Source organism: Chiloscyllium plagiosum, unplaced genomic scaffold (assembly GCF_037043375.1).
Source record: "Chiloscyllium plagiosum isolate Xiang-an unplaced genomic scaffold, Cpla_swu_hap1 HiC_scaffold_5, whole genome shotgun sequence".
Classification (NCBI taxonomy): Eukaryota; Metazoa; Chordata; class Chondrichthyes; order Orectolobiformes; family Hemiscylliidae; genus Chiloscyllium; species Chiloscyllium plagiosum.
In genome coordinates this window covers 26,475,482-26,496,313 of record NW_028270143.1, presented here as the reverse complement: position 1 = coordinate 26,496,313, position 20,832 = coordinate 26,475,482, and the positions used below count along the sequence as shown (strand labels likewise).

The 20,832-nt window shown below is 43.6% G+C and overlaps 1 protein-coding gene across 6 annotated transcripts in view; it reads right to left on the bottom strand.

Moving 5' to 3' along the window:
* LOC122549745 (zinc finger protein 385D-like) overlaps nucleotides 1–20,832 on the bottom strand; it is a 1,031,183-nt gene that overhangs the window by 910,889 nt on the left and 99,462 nt on the right. The window lies entirely within an intron of this gene.

Below are 20,832 nucleotides of genomic sequence, written 5' to 3'. Positions count from 1 at the left end.
GTTGTTGGCTTGCCAGCAAGTATCTCTGAATGTATGATCATTAGTGTTCTTCTGTATACTGATCCTCAAAGTTCTCATTTGAGTTCTCTGTGGCAGACATTGTTTCCTGTTGAACTGATACCTTAACTACATTTTCCTCCTGGCCCAGCATTAAACTATTCTAGTAATTAGCCACATGCCTATTCTTATTTTTTATAACCCTCCAGTTAGGTTTAATGCCAGTACCTAAGCTGGTGGCTGAAATGTCTCAAATGTTGGTGATTTTTCTTTAAAGGTCAGGTGTAAATCTCCTTTCTCATAAGGCTGCAGTGGGTGGCCAGGTGCAAAATATTGGGTATTTAAAAGCTCAAGTGCAGAAGAGAAAGGTTGATTAAGGTGGTACAATATGGAAAGCAAGAGATGTATAGTCACACCATCGTAGCTGAACTTCAAGGCTGACAACAAAATCCAGCTGAGGTAGGTTTGCAGAAGGTATAAACTATTACCCTGAATATTCTTGGAGATGACAGGTGCAATAGCCTCAGTCATGCCAGCCTTCCTTTGCGACTTCTGCTTTGCTACCTGCTGCGATGCACAATCTTATTTTGCAAGATGGAGAAAAGAATGACTGTGTTGCAATGTGTCTACATCAATATGACTACCATAACTAAATAGCTCAAATGTACAGGGAACCAACAAGAGATAGGTGTGAGGTTTGCAGCTGTAAGGGTGAGGTGGAATATCTGAAAACTAGGCACAAGTCCCAATTGTTTAGATATTGCTGATTTTGGAGTAATCAATGTGTGCTGCAGTGAGCTGTGAGAAAAGATGGTAAAGCAGTAGTGAAAAATATCACGTGAATATAAACTGACCTTGCCCAAATCTTCCACAATCCAAATTACAATATCAATGAATTTCATTTGAGGCAAAAACAATGCCATTGGTAATGCTGAAACCTAGAGTGATATGGAGCCAGATTTTGTGGCCAAGTTCTGTGAATCTTTTTATAATTTCAACTTAGCAGAAAACCAATATTAGTTTACACGACTTGTTCTCCCAGGTACCAAATCAGTCTAACTCACATGCTTTGTGCTCAAACAGCTAAAGTTAAACTTTAGAAACAACATTGAATACTACAAAATTCATACATAGCAACATTCAAAACTGATTTTTTAATTTAATTTTGCTTTAGACATGTGGAATCAAGACACCAGTCACCATTACATAGGATGGGTATATTCACTTCTGTAACACAAGCTGAACAGCAAATTGAAAAATAGCCAGTTCATTTACAAAATACTTTCTCAATTTAATGCAAAACCTCAACTTTTCTTTTAAAATGACTTTCCACATTGAATTGGTTTCCTCAACTACCAAAATAGCAGTACTCAGAATGTCTTCATTCCCTGATGGCCGCATTTAGCCTGAGGCACAGCATTGTTTGCGTAGGCAATCATAAATCATGTCCCACAAGCTCAAAGTGCATTTATATGCTAATTTTGTTCAATAGATTATTTCAAAATCCTAAGTGTTATGCGTTGGTCATTTTGTTTTTGAAAAAGTGATGCAAGCACTGACTGCAGCAGTGTGGTAGCACAGTCTCTTGCTGCATTCAGATTCATTGTGAAAAGTTTGTTTTGGGCAAATACCAAGAAAATCCTCCAAATAAAAAGTAAGCTCCTTGACACCATTGTTCATTACCTCCAGATTTTTGGCAACTGCCATTGCAAAATGGCACAGTGGCTCAGTGGTTAGCACTGCTGCCTCACAGCACCAGGGTCCCAGGTTCGATTCCAGCCTCGGGTAACTGACTGTGTGGAGTTTGCACATTCTCCCTATGTCTGTGTGGGTTTCCTCCAGGTGCTCTGTTTCCTCCCGCACAGTCCAAAGACCTGTAGGTCAGGTGGGTTGGCCATGCTAAATTGCCCATTGTGCATTAGTCAGAGGGAAATGGGTCTGGGTGGGTTACTCTTCGGAGAGTCAGTTGGGACTGGTTGGGCCAAAGGGCCTGTTCCCACACTGTAGGGAATCTAATCTAAAAATATGGTTTCACAGATTGTTTATATATTGGAAATCATCATAGGCAGGGAAAGATTGTTTCCGGTATTCTGGACCTATAAAATGTATCCTGCAAATGTGATGACAATAAATGAATGCGAAAACAATGTCAACAGATTGAGAATGCAACACCATTGTCATGACAGTGGTATATGTTGGCATGGGTCAAATGGCCCCCCATCAGTGCTATATCATTTCTATATGTTTTGTATTTTCTCATTAGTATTTTTTTTACCTAACATCCACGTTTGAATTTACCTTCCTCACCTTCCTTCTTTGTCACTGTTTTACTCAATATTTTGCTCTATATTTGAAATGCTTGGATAACATCGGGATAACAAGGATACCTGCATCAGGTTCCCACTTATTGATTACAGTTCGGCCTTCCACACCATAATTCCAAACAAACTCATCTCCAAGCTCTGCATCTCAGCTCCTCCCTCTGTAACTGGATCCTCAAATCCCTGACCCATAGACCGCAATCAGTTAGAATAGGCAACAAAACCTCCTCCATAATAGTCCCCAACACTAGTGCCCTGCAAGGCTGCATACTCAGCCCCATACTTTCCTCCTTATACACTTTTATGACTGTGGAGCCAAATTCCACCACGACTCCACTTACTAGTTTGCTGATGACTCCACTGTTGGAGGTCAGATCTCAAAACAACGATGAGGCAGAATACAGGAAAGAGACTGAATTCTTAATGGCATGGTATAATGGCACCTATTCTCCATCAATGTCAGCAAAATGAAGGAGCTGGTCATTGACTTCAGGAAATAGAGGGGAGGACATACCCCTGTCAGCAATTGTGCTGAGATGGAGGTTGGAGTGATGATCACCAATTACCTGTCCTGGTCCACCCATGTCAAAGCAACAGTTAAGAAATCACAATGCCTCTACTTCCTCAGGAGGTTAAGGAAATTTGGTATGTCCATAAGACTCTTACCAATTTTTATAGATGCAGCATAGAAAGCTGCATGGTATGGCAACTGCTGTTTTCAAGACTACAAGAAACTACAGAGAGTTGTGAACACAACCCAGTCCATCATGCAAACCAGTCTTCCCATCCATCCACTCCATCTATACTTGCTGCTGCCCCAGGAAAGCTACCAACAATCAAGGAAGCTTCCCACTCAGATACACGCTCTTCAATCGGACAGAAGACAAATTTTGAACACTTGTACAAGCTTTGATTAGATTAGATTACTTACAGTGTGGAAACAGGCCCTTCGGCCCAACAAGTCCACACCGACCCGCCGAAGCGCAACCCACCCATTTATCCCTACATTTATCCCTTTAACCTAACACTACGGGCAATTTAGCATGGCCAATTCACCTGACCCGCACATCTTTGTGACTGTGGGAGGAAACCGGAGCACCCGGAGGAAACCCACGCAGACACGGGGAGAATGTGCAAACTCCACACAGTCAGTCGCCTGAGTCGGGAATTGAACCCGGGTCTCTGGCGCTGTGAGGCAGCAGTGCTGACCACTGTGCCGCCCACGATTTGTCCCTGATTTGTCCCTGCTGTTATAACTTTTGAAAGGACCTTTCAAATGTCATCTCTCTCTCTGCATTATTTCTGAAGCTGTAACACCGTATTCTGCACACTTGTTCTGTGACCCTGATACATTTTTTATGACACGATCAGCCTGTAAAAACACACAAAACAACACTTCTCACTGCATCTCTGTACATGTGAAAATAAATCAACTCAAACCCTGATCTTCATTCAATTATTTCTCTATGGCGACTTGATTAGATAACAATTTGTACAAGTAATGTATGAACAGCATGAGTCTGGCGTGAGCTGGTGCTTCAGATAGGAAACCCATATCAATGCATGATGATCTGCCTTTTTCTGCCACATTCCCAGGCAAAGGCAGCCCTCTGTTTGCCAGAGTTTCCACCCTTCCCTCCTTCTGCTACTTTGATTTTACAATTTACAAATTAAAAATATATGTTCTATTATCACCTCATGTTGATTACACCATCATCCCTTTTAATATTTAATCACTCCCATCCCTGACTCGATCTTACATATTAATTGTTCTGTCTCTGAACCCATTTTTCTGGCCCTGTATGTAATTCAAAGTAATCCATCTCTAATATCTTTCAATTCTGCCTTCATTATTGACTTGGAATGTTAACTCTTGTTCCTTCTCCACAAATGCTGCCTGCTGAATAATAATAGTAAATATATAGATTTGAAGAAGAGTCATGCTGGACTCAAAACATTAATTCTGTTCCTCTTACTCCAGTTCTGAGGAGCTGTACTGAACGCCAAATGTTAACACTACTTCTCTCCACAGACACTGGCAAACTGCTGAGTTTCTCCAGCGTTCTCTGTTTGTTTCAGATTTCAAGCATCCACAGTGCTTTGCTTGTATATAAGTTATGAATGAGAAAAATATAAGAACTGAGAAGGAATCGCACAGAAACAATTTGCTCAGCCGAGCTAGGCTGTGCTTGTGACTTGTGATCCTCACAAGCCTCCTGTTAACGCCTTTCATCTAATGCCAGCAATACATCACTCTTCTGTGCATTAAATAGTGGCACTCTGAGTTAGAAGATTGTGGATTCAAAGCTCATTCCTGGAAATGAGCACAAAAATGAAGGTTAATTATAATGTTGAATAGTGCTCCAATATTGAAGGTGCCCTCTTTTGGATGAGATGTTAAAGTGAGAGACTGCCTGCCCTCTCAGGCACATACAAAACATCTTCTGGCCTTTTATCCTGGTCTCCTGGATAATATTTACCCTCAATCAACTTCACAAGAACAAATTATCTGGTCAGTATAGTATTGTTGTTTATGGAAACTTGGTGTGTGTAAATTAGCTGCTGTGTTTCCCAAATTATAATTGTGACTACATCTCAAGGACAACTAGAAAAGGAAAAATAAGTGCTGGTCAAGTCAATAACATTCCCATCCCACAAGTGAATTAATAAACTTTTTAAAAAGTGGAAATAACAATCTACATGTGGTGCTCATACAATTACTGAAGATTAATATGAGGGCCACTGATATCTACATGTAAATACAAAGACCAAATAACTGAATGACTTGAATCTGTAACTATGTTTTGAAAATGAAGGTACAGGCTATGTTGGTTTAATAATGCTGTTTGGGAGTCATCTGCCATGATTTGTGATGTGCTGGATAGTTTAGGTGCCTGTTCACAGAGCAACAAAACAAAATCAGGTCAAGAGAGATTCCAAACTAATGCACAGCTGTTCGTGTTGCCAATAAAAAGCAATAACTTGGAGATGCTGGTGTTGGACTGAGGTGTACAAAGTTAAAAATCACAACACAGGTTATAGACCCATGTCTGCATGGATTTCCTCCAGGTGCTCCGGTTTCCTCCCACAATCTAAAGATGTGCAAGTCAGGAGAATCGGCCATGCTAAATTGTGCATAGTGCTGGGTGCATTAGTCAGAGGGGACATGGGTCTGGGTGGGGTACTCTTCGGAGGGTTGGTCTGGACTCGTTGGGCCGAAGGGCCTGTTTCAACACTGTAGAGAATCTAATCTAATATATAAGTTAAAAATAGTCCAACAGGTTTAATTGGAAGCTCGAGCTTTTGGAGTGCTGTTCCTTCATCAGGTGATTGTGAAGAATAAGATTGTAAGACAAGCTAGTGCTTCCAAATAAACCTGTTGGACTATAACCTTGTGTTTGTGATTTTTAAATAAAAAGCAATGAGTTTTCTTCTCTTTGTCTGATGGGTCTCACTTTGGAGAAGTCCTGTTCCATGGATGAAGGTTGACAGACATTTGGATAGATTGGAAGTAGAGGACTGACATCCTTATAGATGTTGAAAATCAAGACTAAGTAAATAAAGAAAAACATTTTCACATCGCCTCAAATTTATGGTGGTTGTCAAAAGAACCAAAGGATACACAAGAGAAATTTATTTTTAAATTTAAAGAGTGGTTCAAATTTGGAAAGCCTTTCATGATAAAGTGGCAGATACAGGTAAAATTAACTGCCTTTAAAGTCATATCACTGCTCCATAGAGAATGAATGGCAGGGAAAAAAGGGGAGTGATATTAATTGGAACTTTCTTCAAAACTGTCAGCTCAGACATGATGTTACAAATGGTTTTGATTCTGTGTCTCACATGAAACTGTGAATGCCAGTTGGAGATCCCAAAGCATTGACTGGCTTCAATTCTCAGCTGATCTTGGTGTGGGGAAGCAAAGCGAAGGACCTGTCATAGCCAATAATATTTTGTGGAGCCATAGTTCTCCTAGATCCATAGAAGAGAAACTTTCATCACATTTGATTAACTTTTTTGGAGTCTCCAACAGTCCATGAAATGAATCTCGAAGATTTGGATTGTGGTACATTCTCAGCAATTATGTTGCTTACTGATTATGCATGAAAACCTAAAATCACTGTTAGGATTCCTGCTTTGCATATTCAAAGCACATGATGCTGATTGCAGGCAGGAATCCTCACATATACTGTATAAGGTAATGCTTTGAGGGTGAGATAAGATACGTATGATCATGAGCCCAAATCTGCTTCTACACTATTTTCAATCTTCAAACAGGCTTCTGAATCAACCGAGGCAGTCCTAGTGCCGACTCATGGCTGCCAGCAGTGGGGGAGAGTTTGAGCACACAGCAGCATCTGTATCACGCTCAGATTCATGGATGTGGCAGTGGAGGCGGGCTTCAGCCCAGTACAAAACCCTGCAGCATCAACAAGGTGGGCCCAAAGCTGACTCATGGCGATGGCGGCAGAGTCGAGTTTGGACCAGTGTGGTACCTGTTGGAATTGGTGCTGTCTGGATTGGCAAGGTCCTGCAAGGACTCAGCGGCAAGGGAGGACATCAGTGAAGGTGAGGTCAACCTTCGTTCCAGCGGCATCGACATGGCAAAGGGACTCATGCCTGGCCACCAGGCCCATGGTGGAGCACTTAACAAGAAGGACTGCAAAGTTGAACATTACTTCTTTATTTTTCTGGTGTATTAAGATGGTACTGAAGAGTGGAGACACTGTATAACACTTGTCATTGTATTTTGCAATAAAATGCATGTGACAACAAATAAACAAATCAAATCAATTTCAAGTTTCTCCATCCACCATTCATAGAATTTATTTTTCCATGGAAATAAAAGGGATAGGAAAAATGCACCCATTTCAGTTTGTGTCATGAGAAAGATGCAGCATTGCTGAATAAAGCATTTTCTTGTTCAGTGAGTTAAGTGTCAGACAAACACTGCTCTCTGTTACGTTTTCTAGTGACAATGCACTCAACACAATTATATTGTTGATTTCTTTTTAATCAGGCAAAATGCTCATGTCAGAATTGTTAATGTGCTAACCGTGATCAAAGCTGATCTGCTTTGACTGTGACATTTAAAAAATGCTGATATATGCAATAGTAGGTAAGACAGGAATGTTTAGAGGAAACTTCACCATCCCTAACATCTACAATTTCTTCACACAGAATCTAGCACATATTTGTCATTCCCAGGGCCCAAATTGTTTCAGTAACATTCAGTGTGGGAAATTATGTCTCACAAACTTGATTGAGTTTTTTGAAGAAGTAACAAAGAAGATTGATGAGGGCAGAGCAGTAGATGTGATCTATATGGACTTCAGTAAGGCGTTCAACAAGACTCCCCGTGGGTGACTGATTAGCAAGGTTAGGTCTCATGGAATACAGGGAGAACTAGCCATTTGGATACAGAACTGGCTCAAAGGTAGAAGACAGAGGATAGTGGTGGAGGGTTGTTTTTCAGACTGGAGGCCTGTGACCAGTGGAGTGCCACAAGGATCGATGCTGGGTCTACTACTTTTCGTCATTTATATAAATGATTTGGATGTGAGCATAAGAGATATAGTTAGTAAGTTTGCAGATGACACTAAAATTGGACATGTAGTGGACAACAAAGAAGGCTACCTCAGATCTTGATCAGACAGGCCAATGGGCTGAGAAGTGGCAGATGGAGTTTAATTTAGATAAATGTGAGGTGCTGTATTTTGGGAAAGCAAATCAGGGCAGGACTTATACACTTAATGGTAAGTTACTAGGGAGTATTGCTGAACAAAAAGACCTTGGAGTGCAGGTTCATAGCTGCTCGAAAGTGGAGTCAAAGGTAGATAGGATAGTGAAGGCAGCGTTTGGTATGCTTTCCTTTATTGGTCAGAGTAGAGTACAGGAGTTGGGAAGTCATGTTGAGCTGTACAGGACGTTGGCTCGGCCACTTTTGAAATATTGCGTGCAAGTCTGGTCTCCTTCCTATCTGCAGAATGCTCCAAAGCCTGAAAGGGTTCAGAAAAGATTTACAAGGATGTTGCCAAAGTAGGAGGATTTGAGCTTTTGGGAGAGGTTGAATAGGCTGGGGCTGTTTTCCCTGGAGTGTCGGAGGTTGAGGCGTGACCTTATAGAGGTTTATAAAATCATGAGAGGCATGGCTAGGATAAATAGACAAAGTCTTTTCCCTGGCACGGGGGTGTTTAGAACTAGAGGGCATAGGTTTAGGGCGAGAGGGAAAATATTTAAGAGACCTAAGAGGCAGCATTTTCACGCAGAGGGTGATACGTGCTTGGAATGAGCTGCCAGAAGAAGTGGTGGAGGCTGGTACAATTGCAACATTTAAAAGGCATCTAGATAGGAAGGGTTTGGATGCTGGAAGGTAGGACTAATTAGGTTGGAATATCTGGTCAGCATGGATGAGTTGGACCGAAAGGTCTGTTTCCGTGCTGTACCTCTCTATGACTCTAATTTAGTTCACTCCAGTGTAACCTTGGAACTTAATGTCTCCAAGCACCCAAACATTTGGACCCAATTAAGACCTCACTGCAATAGCTCACAGAAACAAAGTGGCATAAGGTAGGTGCAATAGACTGTAGCTATATCACGTGAAAACGATTAAAGGAAAAGACAACGTTATTGATAATACATTGTATAAAGTTATGTAGCTCAAGATGAAGTTAATTATTAATGGTGATTTGTATTTGATAAAGCATTGGATCCAAATTAGTGAACTGGAATGACGTTGGCTGTGTATTGGAAGCAGAGTTCACCTGCAACCTCACATTAGGTGGTCTATTTCTAAAAGATAAAGTGCTTTTAAAAAAAACTCAGTTTCAGCCAGCTGAGAGAAAATAAATCCCAAAGCCACAAAATAAATGTATTCTGGGCTCCAAGGAACAGTCTTTTGACTGTAACCTTCTCATTAAATAAAGATCACAGACTACATTTTTCTGAAAAATGCCATTAAGCAACACATCAAGAATAGTATCTACTTGCGAAAGGTTCACTGCTTCACACCAAACTTTGAACCTCAATGTGCAATGGAAATTTAATGCTTAGAAATGCAATTTAACTTTAACTTGAATTAAAGAAATGAAATTCAAATTGCTCGACCCTGGGAGTTCAGGTTGATTTAATGGATTGCATTCTTGAGATTCCAACTACCTAATATGGCTATTACAATTTATTTCTTGAACATTGAGTTGGATATGCCTATTCATATTATGCATGTAATGCACATCTTGGCAAGGAATGTTACAAAAGGACAGATGATTCAAGCATTTGTAAACTCGATTGAAAAAACGTAAGCAATATAATTAGCGACCCAATTTTAACCATATCCATAAGCCAAGAAGGTTGCAAGGATGTAACATCCTGAGCCATCATACTAATTCCAGATTATACAGCTCCCAGCCAATGGCATTTTGTTCATCACCAATTTTCAAACCAACTGAGACTCCCACAACAAGCAGGTGGGCATGAACATCATGTAGTTTGAACCCTAATATTTTAACAATAAAAGGAAGTCCTGCACATTGGTTGGAAGGATTTGTGAATCACAAAAGGTTTCATTTCATCACTGATCAACTTGTTTGTGAAGAAACAAGTCAGAAGCACCTTTACGGTAAAATCATAAAATCTGTTAACAGCATATCCCTCTTTGCAGCCAACTTCCACAACAAAAGAATAAACTGCAGAAGCCAAATGCCGGGATCAAAATAGTAGAAGATAATAATATAAAAAGCAGAATATTGCAGATGCTGGAAATCTGAAATAGAGAATGATAGTGCTGGAAATAGTGAGCAGGTCGGGCTGCATCACAAAAATACATGATGCAGGGAGGAGGCAGAGGGGTGGGCATGGGGGAAATAGGGAGGGCAAAGAGATTGGATGAATTCAGCCCTGAAAGTCCCAGAAAAGTCCTGGAAAATGTAATCATAAGTGCAGTCAATTGAGAAGTCGTGTCCTGAGTACAATGGGCAGAATCTCTGAGGAGCCGTTCCTCCAATCAATGGTTGGTATCTCCTACATTTGCTGTTGATAGGTCAATTGAGAACCTATCAAGAACCAAAAGTCGTGGAAAGACTGGTGAGTCTGATTCTTGGGGAATGAGGCTGCTGGAATAGGGGGGAGGGCGAGTGAACAGAGAAGGGAGGTCAGGTGTCTGGAGGAATGTGAGGCTATAAAGTGGAGGAAAGGAACAGCAAATAAGGGAGAGGGACTGGAAAGGAGGGGGGGGGGGAAGAGGGACTGGAAAGGGAGGGGGGGGGGAGAAGAGAGGGACTGGAAAGGGAGGGGGGGGGCAAGAGAGGGACTGGAAAGGGAGGGGGGGGCAAGAGAGGGACTGGAAAGGGAGGGGGGGGGAAGAGAGGGACTGGAAAGGGAGAGGGGGGGAAGAGGGGGGGAAGAGGGGGGGAAGAGGGGGGGGAGAGGGGGGGGGAGAGGGGGGGGGGAGAGGGGGGGGGAGAGGGACTGGAAAGGGAGGGGGGGGGAGAGGGACTGGAAAGGGAGGGGGGGGGAGAGGGACTGGAAAGGGAGGGGGGGGGAGAGGGACTGGAAAGGGAGGGGGGGGGAGAGGGACTGGAAAGGGAGGGGGGGGGGAGAGGGACTGGAAAGGGAGGGGGGGGGGAGAGGGACTGGAAAGGGAGGGGGGGGGAGAGGGACTGGAAAGGGAGGGGGGGGGAGAGGGACTGGAAAGGGAGGGGGGGGGAGAGGGACTGGAAAGGGAGGGGGGGGGGAGAGGGACTGGAAAGGGAGGGGGGGGGGAGAGGGACTGGAAAGGGGGGGGGGGGAGAGGGACTGGAAAGGGGGGGGGGGAGAGGGACTGGAAAGGGGGGGGGGGAAGAGGGACTGGAAAGGGGGGGGGGAGAGGGACTGGAAAGGGGGGGGGGGGAGAGGGACTGGAAGGGGGGGGGGAGAGGGACTGGAAAGGGGGGGGGGGGAAAAGAGGGACTGGAAAGGGGGGGGGGAAGAGGGACTGGAAAGGGGGGGGAAGAGGGACTGGAAAGGGGGGGGGGGGAAGAGAGGGACTGGAAAGGGGGGGGGGGAAGAGAGGGACTGGAAAGGGAGGGGGGGAGAGAGAGGGACTGGAAAGGGAGGGGGGGGAGAGAGAGGGACTGGAAAGGGAGGGGGGGGAGAGAGAGGGACTGGAAAGGGAGGGGGGAGAGAGGGACTGGAAAGGGGGGGGGGGAGAGAGGGACTGGAAAGGGGGGGGAGAGGGGGACTGGAAAGGGGGGGGGAGAGAGGGACTGGAAAGGGGGGGGGGAGAGAGGGACTGGAAGGGGGGGGAGAGAGGGACTGGAAAGGGAGGAGGGGGGGGGAGAGAGGGACTGGAAAGGGGGGGGGGGGAAGAGAGAGGGACTGGAAGGGGGGGGGAAGAGAGGGACTGGAAAGGGGGGGGGAGAGAGGGACTGGAAAGGGGGGGGGGAGAAGAGAGGGACTGGAAAGGGGGGGGGGGGGGAAGAGGGACTGGAAAGGGAAGGGGGGAAGAGGGACTGGAAAGGGAAGGGGGGGAGAGGGACTGGAAACGGGGGGGGGGGGAGAAGAGGGACTGGAAAGGGAAGGGGGGGAGGGACTGGAAAGGGAGGGGGGGGGAAGAGGGACTGGAAAGGGAGGGGGGGGAAGAGGGGGGGAGAGGGACTGGAAAGGGAGGGTGGGAGAGGGACTGGAAAGGGAGGGTGGGGGAGAGGGACTGGAAAGGGGGGGGGGAGAGAGGGACTGGAAAGGGGGGGGGGGGAGAGAGAGGGACTGGAAAGGGAGGGGGGGAGAGAGGGACTGGAAAGGGGGGGGGGAGAGGGACTGGAAAAGGGAGGAGGGGGGGGGAAGAGAGGGACTGGAAAGGGGGGGGGGGAAGAGAGGGACTGGAAAGGGGGGGGGAAGAGAGGGACTGGAAAGGGGGGGGGGGAAAGAGGGACTGGAAAGGGGGGGGGAAGAGGGACTGGAAAGGGGGGGGGGAAGAGGGACTGGAAAGGGAGGGGGGGGGAAGAGGGACTGGAAAGGGAGGGGGGGGGAGAGGGACTGGAAAGTGTGGGGGGGGGAAAAAGAGGGACTGGAAAGTGGGGGCGGGGGGGAGAAAGAGGGACTGGAAAGGGGCGGGGAGAAGACTGCAAAGGGCTGGAGGGGAGAGAGTGGCTGCAAGATGGAGACTGGAAAAACCAAAAAGCAATCTTCAAGAAAATCTCACAAGCAGCTTTCTAAAGAAATAAAATGCACACAGTGCAGAGAGAAACAGAGTCAGTATTTTATGTTGAACATGAATCTTCTTTAGAATATGATAGAATACAATCTCTCCTTTAAAAAAAGGTACTTGAAAGTGTGCCCTTGAATTGCACTGGGAAAGACATGCATCATGCAGAGAGGATTCCGGAATGCCAAGAACTGTGCATTGTGGGGGATCTATGCTCCAATATAAAAAAGGCCAAGGTACAGCTCATAGACAATTCAAAGGCAGGATGGGAAGATAACTGTCTATGGCTGATATTGACGAATGAGGGCGAGAGGAGAAGGCTGTTAGCAGAAGCAGCTGGTACACAATAATCAGAAAAACATCCTGTCAAATAAAAAGAATGAGAAGCAAGTCTGTTGAAGAAAGGTGTAGATACAGAAGGAACCTCTTAACTTCTTGGTCCCTTTAAATTAGAAGCTCCTGTGCGCCAACTGATAAAGAGCCTTCAGATCAAAAACTGACCTGTACAGTCACCAACAACTACTGGACCATAACCTTCTCTTGGCCTATGCCTGTGAGTAGTCAGCCATTATCACAATCACCAGAATTCCTGCAGGAAGTTAGGTGGTAAAAGTAGGAGACTTGCTAATGAATTGATCAACTTTTGAAATTAAGGGCCTGAATTTGACTTTTTTACCCCAGGCACACAGTTTGTTTCAAGATTGCTGATGTACAGATCACAGTTAAGTAAAATTTAACTCTTAGATGCTAAAGGCAGAACCGGTGATTTTAAGAGCTACTAGAATTCGGACTCAGAAAGATGGCGGTGATTCCGTAAAACTGCTGTGGACAGGTCTACCCAACAGCCAAGGCATACTGGTGTTTTTTGCCATCCCTGGCCAACTTATGTGGTGGAATTATTAGTTTAAAACCTTACAGAACACATATTTGTTAATATTTGGGAGTGGGAAGGATGCCAAAGGGAAAAGGAGCAAGCAAACAGAAGCAGGGAGTACACTCCCCTGCAGCACCAGGCATACCAGAGTCTGCAGCAACAGCAGCCTCTCCGAACCCCCCAGGGACCTAACAGACTCACAGGAATTGGCTGCGGTGATGGAGAGACTTACCTTGAAGGTTGGGGCTGCGATTGAGGATACCTGTGGGGAGATTCATGCCCAGGTCCAACCTATCGCATCCATGCTGCAGAAGTACGAGCAGGAGATCCAGGGCCTTGGGGAGCAGCTGGAGGAGGTAGAGGGTCAAACCAAGGCCTTGGAAGCAGCAATGGAGTCCTCATCCAGTCGGATCCAGATGCTGGAGTGAGAGGTGCGGGCCTTACGAGACCATATCAATGACTTCGAAAATCGAGGTTGGAGGATAAATCTTCGAATTCTCAGGCTCCCACAAGGTGAGCAGCCAGTCAGCTTCTTTGAAAGCTGGCTGCCGAAGTTTTTGGGCCTTCACATCTTCACATGGAGTCCAGCAGGCTGCAGATTGAAAGGGCCTATCGGGTTACAGTGCACAGGTCAGGGCCAGTGCAGCACCCCTGCTCGGTCCTAATGCACTTCCACTCATATAAGGATAAGCAAAAAGAAATAGAAGCTTCCAGATCCCTGGGGAAAGATCAGCAGGCACTGTTGTATTTGGGGTCAAAAATCTTGCTTTTCCAGGATTTCTCGGCAGCTTTAATTCGAAAGAGGAAGTCCTTCGATGAAGTTAAAAAGAGGCTGAGGAACCTGAGTATCCGGTACTCCATGAGATACCCCACAGTGCTCCGTTTCAGCCACGAGGACTCAGTTTATACATTTGACTCAGCAGGTAAAGCTAAAATCTTTGTAGACACTTTAAAATAGGCAGACTGGTCTCAAAAATATGGTTAATGTTGGTCCACTTTTCCTTCTTTCCCCATGTTTTCCCTTCCTTTTTTATCCTTTCTCCCTAATATTTATTTTTTGGAAAAAGAAATTGGAATATGTTGTTCCTATTATTTTTAATAAGTGGATTTTCTGATTGGAAATTTTGTGGATGTTCTTTGTTGTCTCCCCTTTTTTGTTTGCTCTCTTTCAGTCACAAATAGGGGAGACATGAAGCCAGGGATGGGTGCGTGCTCATCCTGACTTTGTCTTTTTTCTGTTGATTTAAGGATCATCTCCTTGTTTTTTTTTGGCCTAAGGCTGGGGCACAGTCCTTGTTTGAAGGAGCTGTGAAGGAGGGGATGGGTAGGGTGAGTGCCCCCTATAGGCAGGGGGCAGAGTCTGCCATTCAAGGTTTTCTTTGTAGTTTTTTGGTAGTAATAGTTGTTTGTAGTTATGATAGAGTAGTTTTTGTATACATAATTCGTCGACTCAATGAGTCTTTATTTACTAGTGCTCAGCGCTTTGTAAGCAAGGTTCTCCCTCCCAGGGGTTCAAGGGTCTCTGAAAGGGGAAATGGCTAAGTGTCCTGAGTAAAGTCATTTTCACTCGAGATACTGCATAACGAAATGAGTATTCAACACAGACTCAGGATTGAAAGCCACATAGTCAACTTTGCTGATGACACAATGGGCAGTACAGTAACCAGTGTCTATGGAAGTGTAACAATATAAAAAGCTGTTGATAGGAATGCACCAAATCAGAGGGAATTCTGATCAGCACTTGTGGATCCAGAGCACAGTATAGTAAGTGGATAAATGATGTTTTGTCCAACACCAGGGTTAGTGTTGCAAACTAGGCAAAGCTTCATTCTCCACTGAGTAGTATTTAGTGTTGTAAGTTTGCCACTGCACAACTGTCACACACAAGACTGGATGCCTGGCATCTCAACCAAGGTGTCTCATGAGCAATCAACATCTGTCACGTTTTTGCACCTATCAATGTAGCATACTTGCGCCATGATGATGCTACCTCTTAAACATCTGCCAGGGTTCACATATAAAATATAAAAGGTGTTTCAAGGAGGGTGAGATGAAGGTGTCATGGCAATGTCACAGGATTAGTCATCCAGAACACCAAGCTAATGATCTAGTGTTATGGATTTGAATCAAACCATGGTAGATTGTGAAATTTGAATGCAAAAATCTGAAAATAAGAAGATAGTCTGATAATGACCATGCAGGCAAAAGTGAGGACTGCAGAATCTGGAGATTAGAGTCTAGATTAGAGTTGATTTTGCTGCTCCTCAGATGCTGCCTGACTGGCTGTTCTTTTTCAGTACCACTCTAATCTAGACTGATAATGACCATGCAGCCATTGTTGATTGTCATAAAGACCCAACTGGTTCACGAATATTCTTTGGGGAAGAAAAATCTGTTGTGTGATATGGCCCACTTGTGACATCAGATCCACTGCAAATTGGTTGCCTCTTAAGTGCACCCTGGACAATTAGGGATGGGCAATAAATGTTGACCTAGCCAGTGACACCCTTATCACATGAATGAATAGAAAAAACACTCAGCAGATCATGCACCATCAGCACACTGACCTTTCTTGATAACTCGAAGAATATACATATTTGATAGCTCAATTTTCACCAAAAGCTTGCATGTAACAAGGGCATTAACACAAAAGGTATATTCCAGTATCCCCAACAAACGTGACCTTAAAAGTTGCATCTCCTAGTATTCATTTCCATTCAACCCACCTTTATTATTAATCCCCCTTTTAAATCAATCCCCTTTACCATAGATATCCCATTTAAGATGCTTTCCCCTACTAGTACTAGTCAGGTTTGCTGAAATCAGCCAATGTGGCTGCTTGCGTTGGATAGACTAGTGAACTGAGCCTAAGATTCTTTAAGACATGCTAATGAATGCAAATTAGATTCCGAATTAAGTAGTTCAGGATACCTAACCCGTTTAAAATTCTCTGAATACCTAATTGCAGAATTTTAATCCCGGTTGGGAAACTGAATGGTGTCTTCCCACCCAATTATGTTCGCCTATCCACTCCTCCTAAAAGCTCCATCCAGTGGAAAGGCAATTTAATCTGGAAACCCAGATCGGAATGGAGATATTGTTGATTCACACAATGAAATCCTATTCCACCTGGCATATTATATCACCTTGTACTATCACCTGGACCATTTTGATTTTATTACTAACGATAACAGAAGTTTGTTACTATGACTACGCACAGCATAAAGCTGAAGAGCTGTATGTCAAGCATGAAGTATTAGGTGGACAGCACAATTTGATTTAATTCTAATGCTTTCAAACGCTGAGCAAGGATTATGGCATCATTTCACGAAAATGACATTATCCTCATTCTTAATTAATGTTATGTACTTACACTGAGCAAAACCCAACTTCCTATAACTGTTCTTGCATTAGTCAATCCATAAGGGCTGACGGGTTTCATCTACAGCTTTAAATCAGTACTAAATTGTTAAGAATTGATCCTAATTCAATTTGAATGGCCTCATTCTCTGATATAAATTATTTAATACAAGCGAATTTGAATAATTATTCACAATGCCAAGCACATAGTCAATTGCCCATAACACTGTTGGATATGTCCTAAAAACCGAATTGGCTCACTCTTTAGAAAAAGGAACCTGCAATTCTTACCTGGTCTGGCTGTTATGTAACTCCATTTACAAACCTAAATAGTTGACTTCTAATAGGCCCTGAAATGACCGAGCAAGCCTAGGGATGGACTATAAATGTTGGCCCTAGACAATGATTCCAGCATCCCAAAAATGATGGTGGGGAGACATACATGCAAGTGAAGCATAGTGGGAACACTGTGGAGAGCAAAAAAACTAAATGTTTTTGAATAGCTTTAAAAGACATTTCAAGCTAACTGTAACCTTTGCCAAGATTGTGCAGCAAGAGACTTAGAAGTTCATGTAGAAATAAAGAATCCAATGTGTCGTCATGAATGGCTGACAAGTGGTGTTGAAGTTCACCAAATAGTCCTCTGTTTGAAGGTTGTTAAAGTTGAGTTGATGTTGTGAGAGTTACTGAAAAGCAATTTCACTGTATGCACCATTATGGCAACATCTGTACAGGTAATCATTTCAGCATATTTGTAAACTGCTACTGTTCATCACTGTAGCAGATCTATGTTCTGCCTTTCTAATGACACAAAACCTGCAGTTACTTTTTCTCTAAAATATCCCATTCAGCAAACTGACTGATCCTAATAGAGTTGTACGGAAGATTAATTAAAACCTCTACATGAAGGCTGATTACACCAACTACAAAGAAATTTAAACAGGTTACAAATATTACATTCAAAATTAGTAGGCATTTAAAAGGCTCTCCCATCTGAAAATCTGAACATGACCATTGTTCTCTGCAGGCTTGTAGCAACTGGCATTCCCTACATAGACCAAACACAGTTGAGCCTTCAAATTACCATGTGTGTACAGCCATGGAAAACAATGTAAAGAGGTTGAAAGTTTAAATAAATTACCCAAAATTCCAAAAGCAATTAGAGGGAATATTTGCTGTGACACTTTATTTAACAACTCTTAGTTTTTTGTCCCACTCAGGTGGCCAATGGATATATTGATCACTTGATAAAATGCAGTATGGCTGCAGTACTGTATTGGCTAGGGTATTGAACAATTGACCTATAGTTTATGCATTCTAATTCCTCCAAGTTATGAAATTGAATTCAATGAACCTGATAAATTAAATTTATTGTACAGGTATTACATTAAAATCCGAATGTTTCATCGGTGTTCTTTGAGATATCTAACATAGCCCGATCTGACTCTAGCTACAAGCTACATGATTGATTATTCATTGCTTCTAAAAGACAGTAAAACACTCAGTTGTAAGAACAATCACTACAGATTGGGAATAAATATGGTTTTGCCAGCATTGCCCACATATTAAGACTTATTTTTTAAAAATCTGTAAGTGTCTTATGTCAAGTTAAACTATTTTCCTGTGTTATACAAGAGTTATACCGATTGATTTTTTTTTTCAAATTTACCCTTTTATATTTCATCTTCTGCATTGTTTGCAATAACTTGCATTGATTTAGCACCTTTGTCACAGATAAACATCCAAGAGATTCATCGGGCTCACAAAGCTGAAAAACTATCCAAAGTAGATTACAACAACACCAGTACAACACTGAAATGATATCTGACAAGGCAGCAAGAAATGCATAGTGGACTACAATAAGTCTGATATTTATTATTGAATGATGCTGCAGCAAAGCTGAACCTGTGCATATTCTAAACTCCCATGAACCTTGTGAGTGTTTAGGTTATCGTCTTAACATACTTCTATGAGCTCCTACAAGAGACATCCCCTGCATGTGCAGCTAGTGTGGAGACACTGCTTTCACCTAGATTGTCACTCCTTCCCTATCTTGCTCAAAATGAAAGGTTTCTTACAGTAAGTGCCAAAAATGACAATGAAATGAAAAACTCACCTTGGCAAAACAATGGAGATCATTGCCCCATTTGGGCAAGACTCAACATCTGGTGACCTCCTCTGCCTTTCAGGATTGCTTTACAAAGCAGGACAGTCTCTTGTACCATCCCTTTACAAGAATCCTTCCCATTCGATCCCTCACAATCTGGATCAGAGCAAGCAGGAAGGAATTGTAAAACCAAAGGCCATTTGGTGTCTTCTATCTGCTATGGTAACAGGAAGTTCCTGGACAGATGCTTGCATCTTCTGTTTGGCCATGGGGTTCAGGGTATTAAGGTCATGCTCAGGGCTTTAGTGATTTGCTTTGCTCACCAAACAGGATGAGCCCCATACCTTTAGGCTATTAACTGCCTGGTCACCATATGACAGCATTCACCCAATCGCATGTCACAAGTGGAGCTGTCATATTCACTTCCAGTGCTTCAGGCATGACTTCTAATTGCCAACTAAAGTTTAGACCACTTATGTTTTAAAAATAACATGATTAGTGCTAAGTATTTCCTTTGCAGTCATGTCAATGATCAATCATGTTCATTTTTGATGTTTTAGTGATTGACATGGGCGGCACGGTGGCACAGTGGTTAGCACTGTTGCCTCACAGCGCCAGAGACCTGGGTTCAATTCCCACCTCAGGCGACTCTCTGGTGTGGAGTTTGCGCATTCTCCCCGTTTCTGCGTGGGTTTCCTCCGGGTGCTCCGGTTTCCTCCCACAATCCAAATATGTGCAGGTTAGGTGAATTGGCCATGCTAAATTGCCCGTAGTGTTAGGTGAAGGGGTAAATGTAGGGGGATGGGTCTGGGTGGGTTGCGCTTCGGTGGGTCGGTGTGGACTTGTTGGGCCGAAGGGCCTGTTTCACACTGTAAGTAAGTAATAATGTGGGCGATACGGTGGTTAGCACTGCTGCCTCACAGCACCAGAGACCTGGGTTCAATTCCCATCTCAGGCAACTGTCTGGGGTTTGCACATTCTCCCCGTGTCTCCCCGGGTTTCGTCCGGGTGCTCCGGTTTCCTCCCACGGTCCAAAAATATGCAGGTTAGGTGAATTGGCCATGCTAAATTGCCCGCAGTGTTAGGTGAATGGGTAAATGTAGGGGAATGGGTATGGGTGGGTTGCTCTTCAGAGAGTTGGTGTGGACTTGTTGGGCCGAAGGGCCTGTTTCCATACTGTAAGTAATCTAATCTAAGACATTCCAATTTTTCTTGCAAATCATCACAGATGTGACAGTGATTGACTTAAAGGGGAGACAGGCTGTTGGAATAGATGGAGCTGCAGATTACATTTTATACAGAGCAGCCTGAACTGGTACATTTTAGTAGACTGAATAAGGTGAGGCAATATAAAATATAAAAGGCACAATTCTGCAGGGTGTGAAGCAGCAGGGAGACCATGGAGTAAATGTGCACAAATTGTCAAAGGCAGCTTGGCAAATAGATAATGGATTTGGGAATCCATGGATAGGATGCTCCCCTCCCTGGGGTGGCATTGACAATGGTGAGAAAATTGGAAATATACGTCATGAAAGAACAAAATCAGAATCTCAATGTTGAGAAAAAGGTTTTGCGATTTACCCATTAATGTTTAAGATTTCACTTCAGAATCTGGCTCTTGAGTGGTAACTACCTTATTCCCATACATTTAAATCTCATTATTAGTCCAAATTATCTGAGGTCTACACCACTTCCAATTCTCCACTCTTTTCCCAATAAACTAATAAAGTAAATTCCCATGAAGATTGTCAGAGCGGATACCTGCGGCTGCAGCTTGTTGGATGTTTATACTGGCCACCATCCAATTACGTATGCAGCATAACATCCCTGCATATTCCATAGTTATCATCCCTCTTTGACTCTTCATTCATGCAAGTAAGCATCAACAAACTACTGACTTCACCTTGAGACCCTGCAGAAAAAGGAGGGAGTGAATCCCATCGCATTGTTCCCTGAGCAGACTGTCAGTCATATGGCAGAATGGCTCATCATC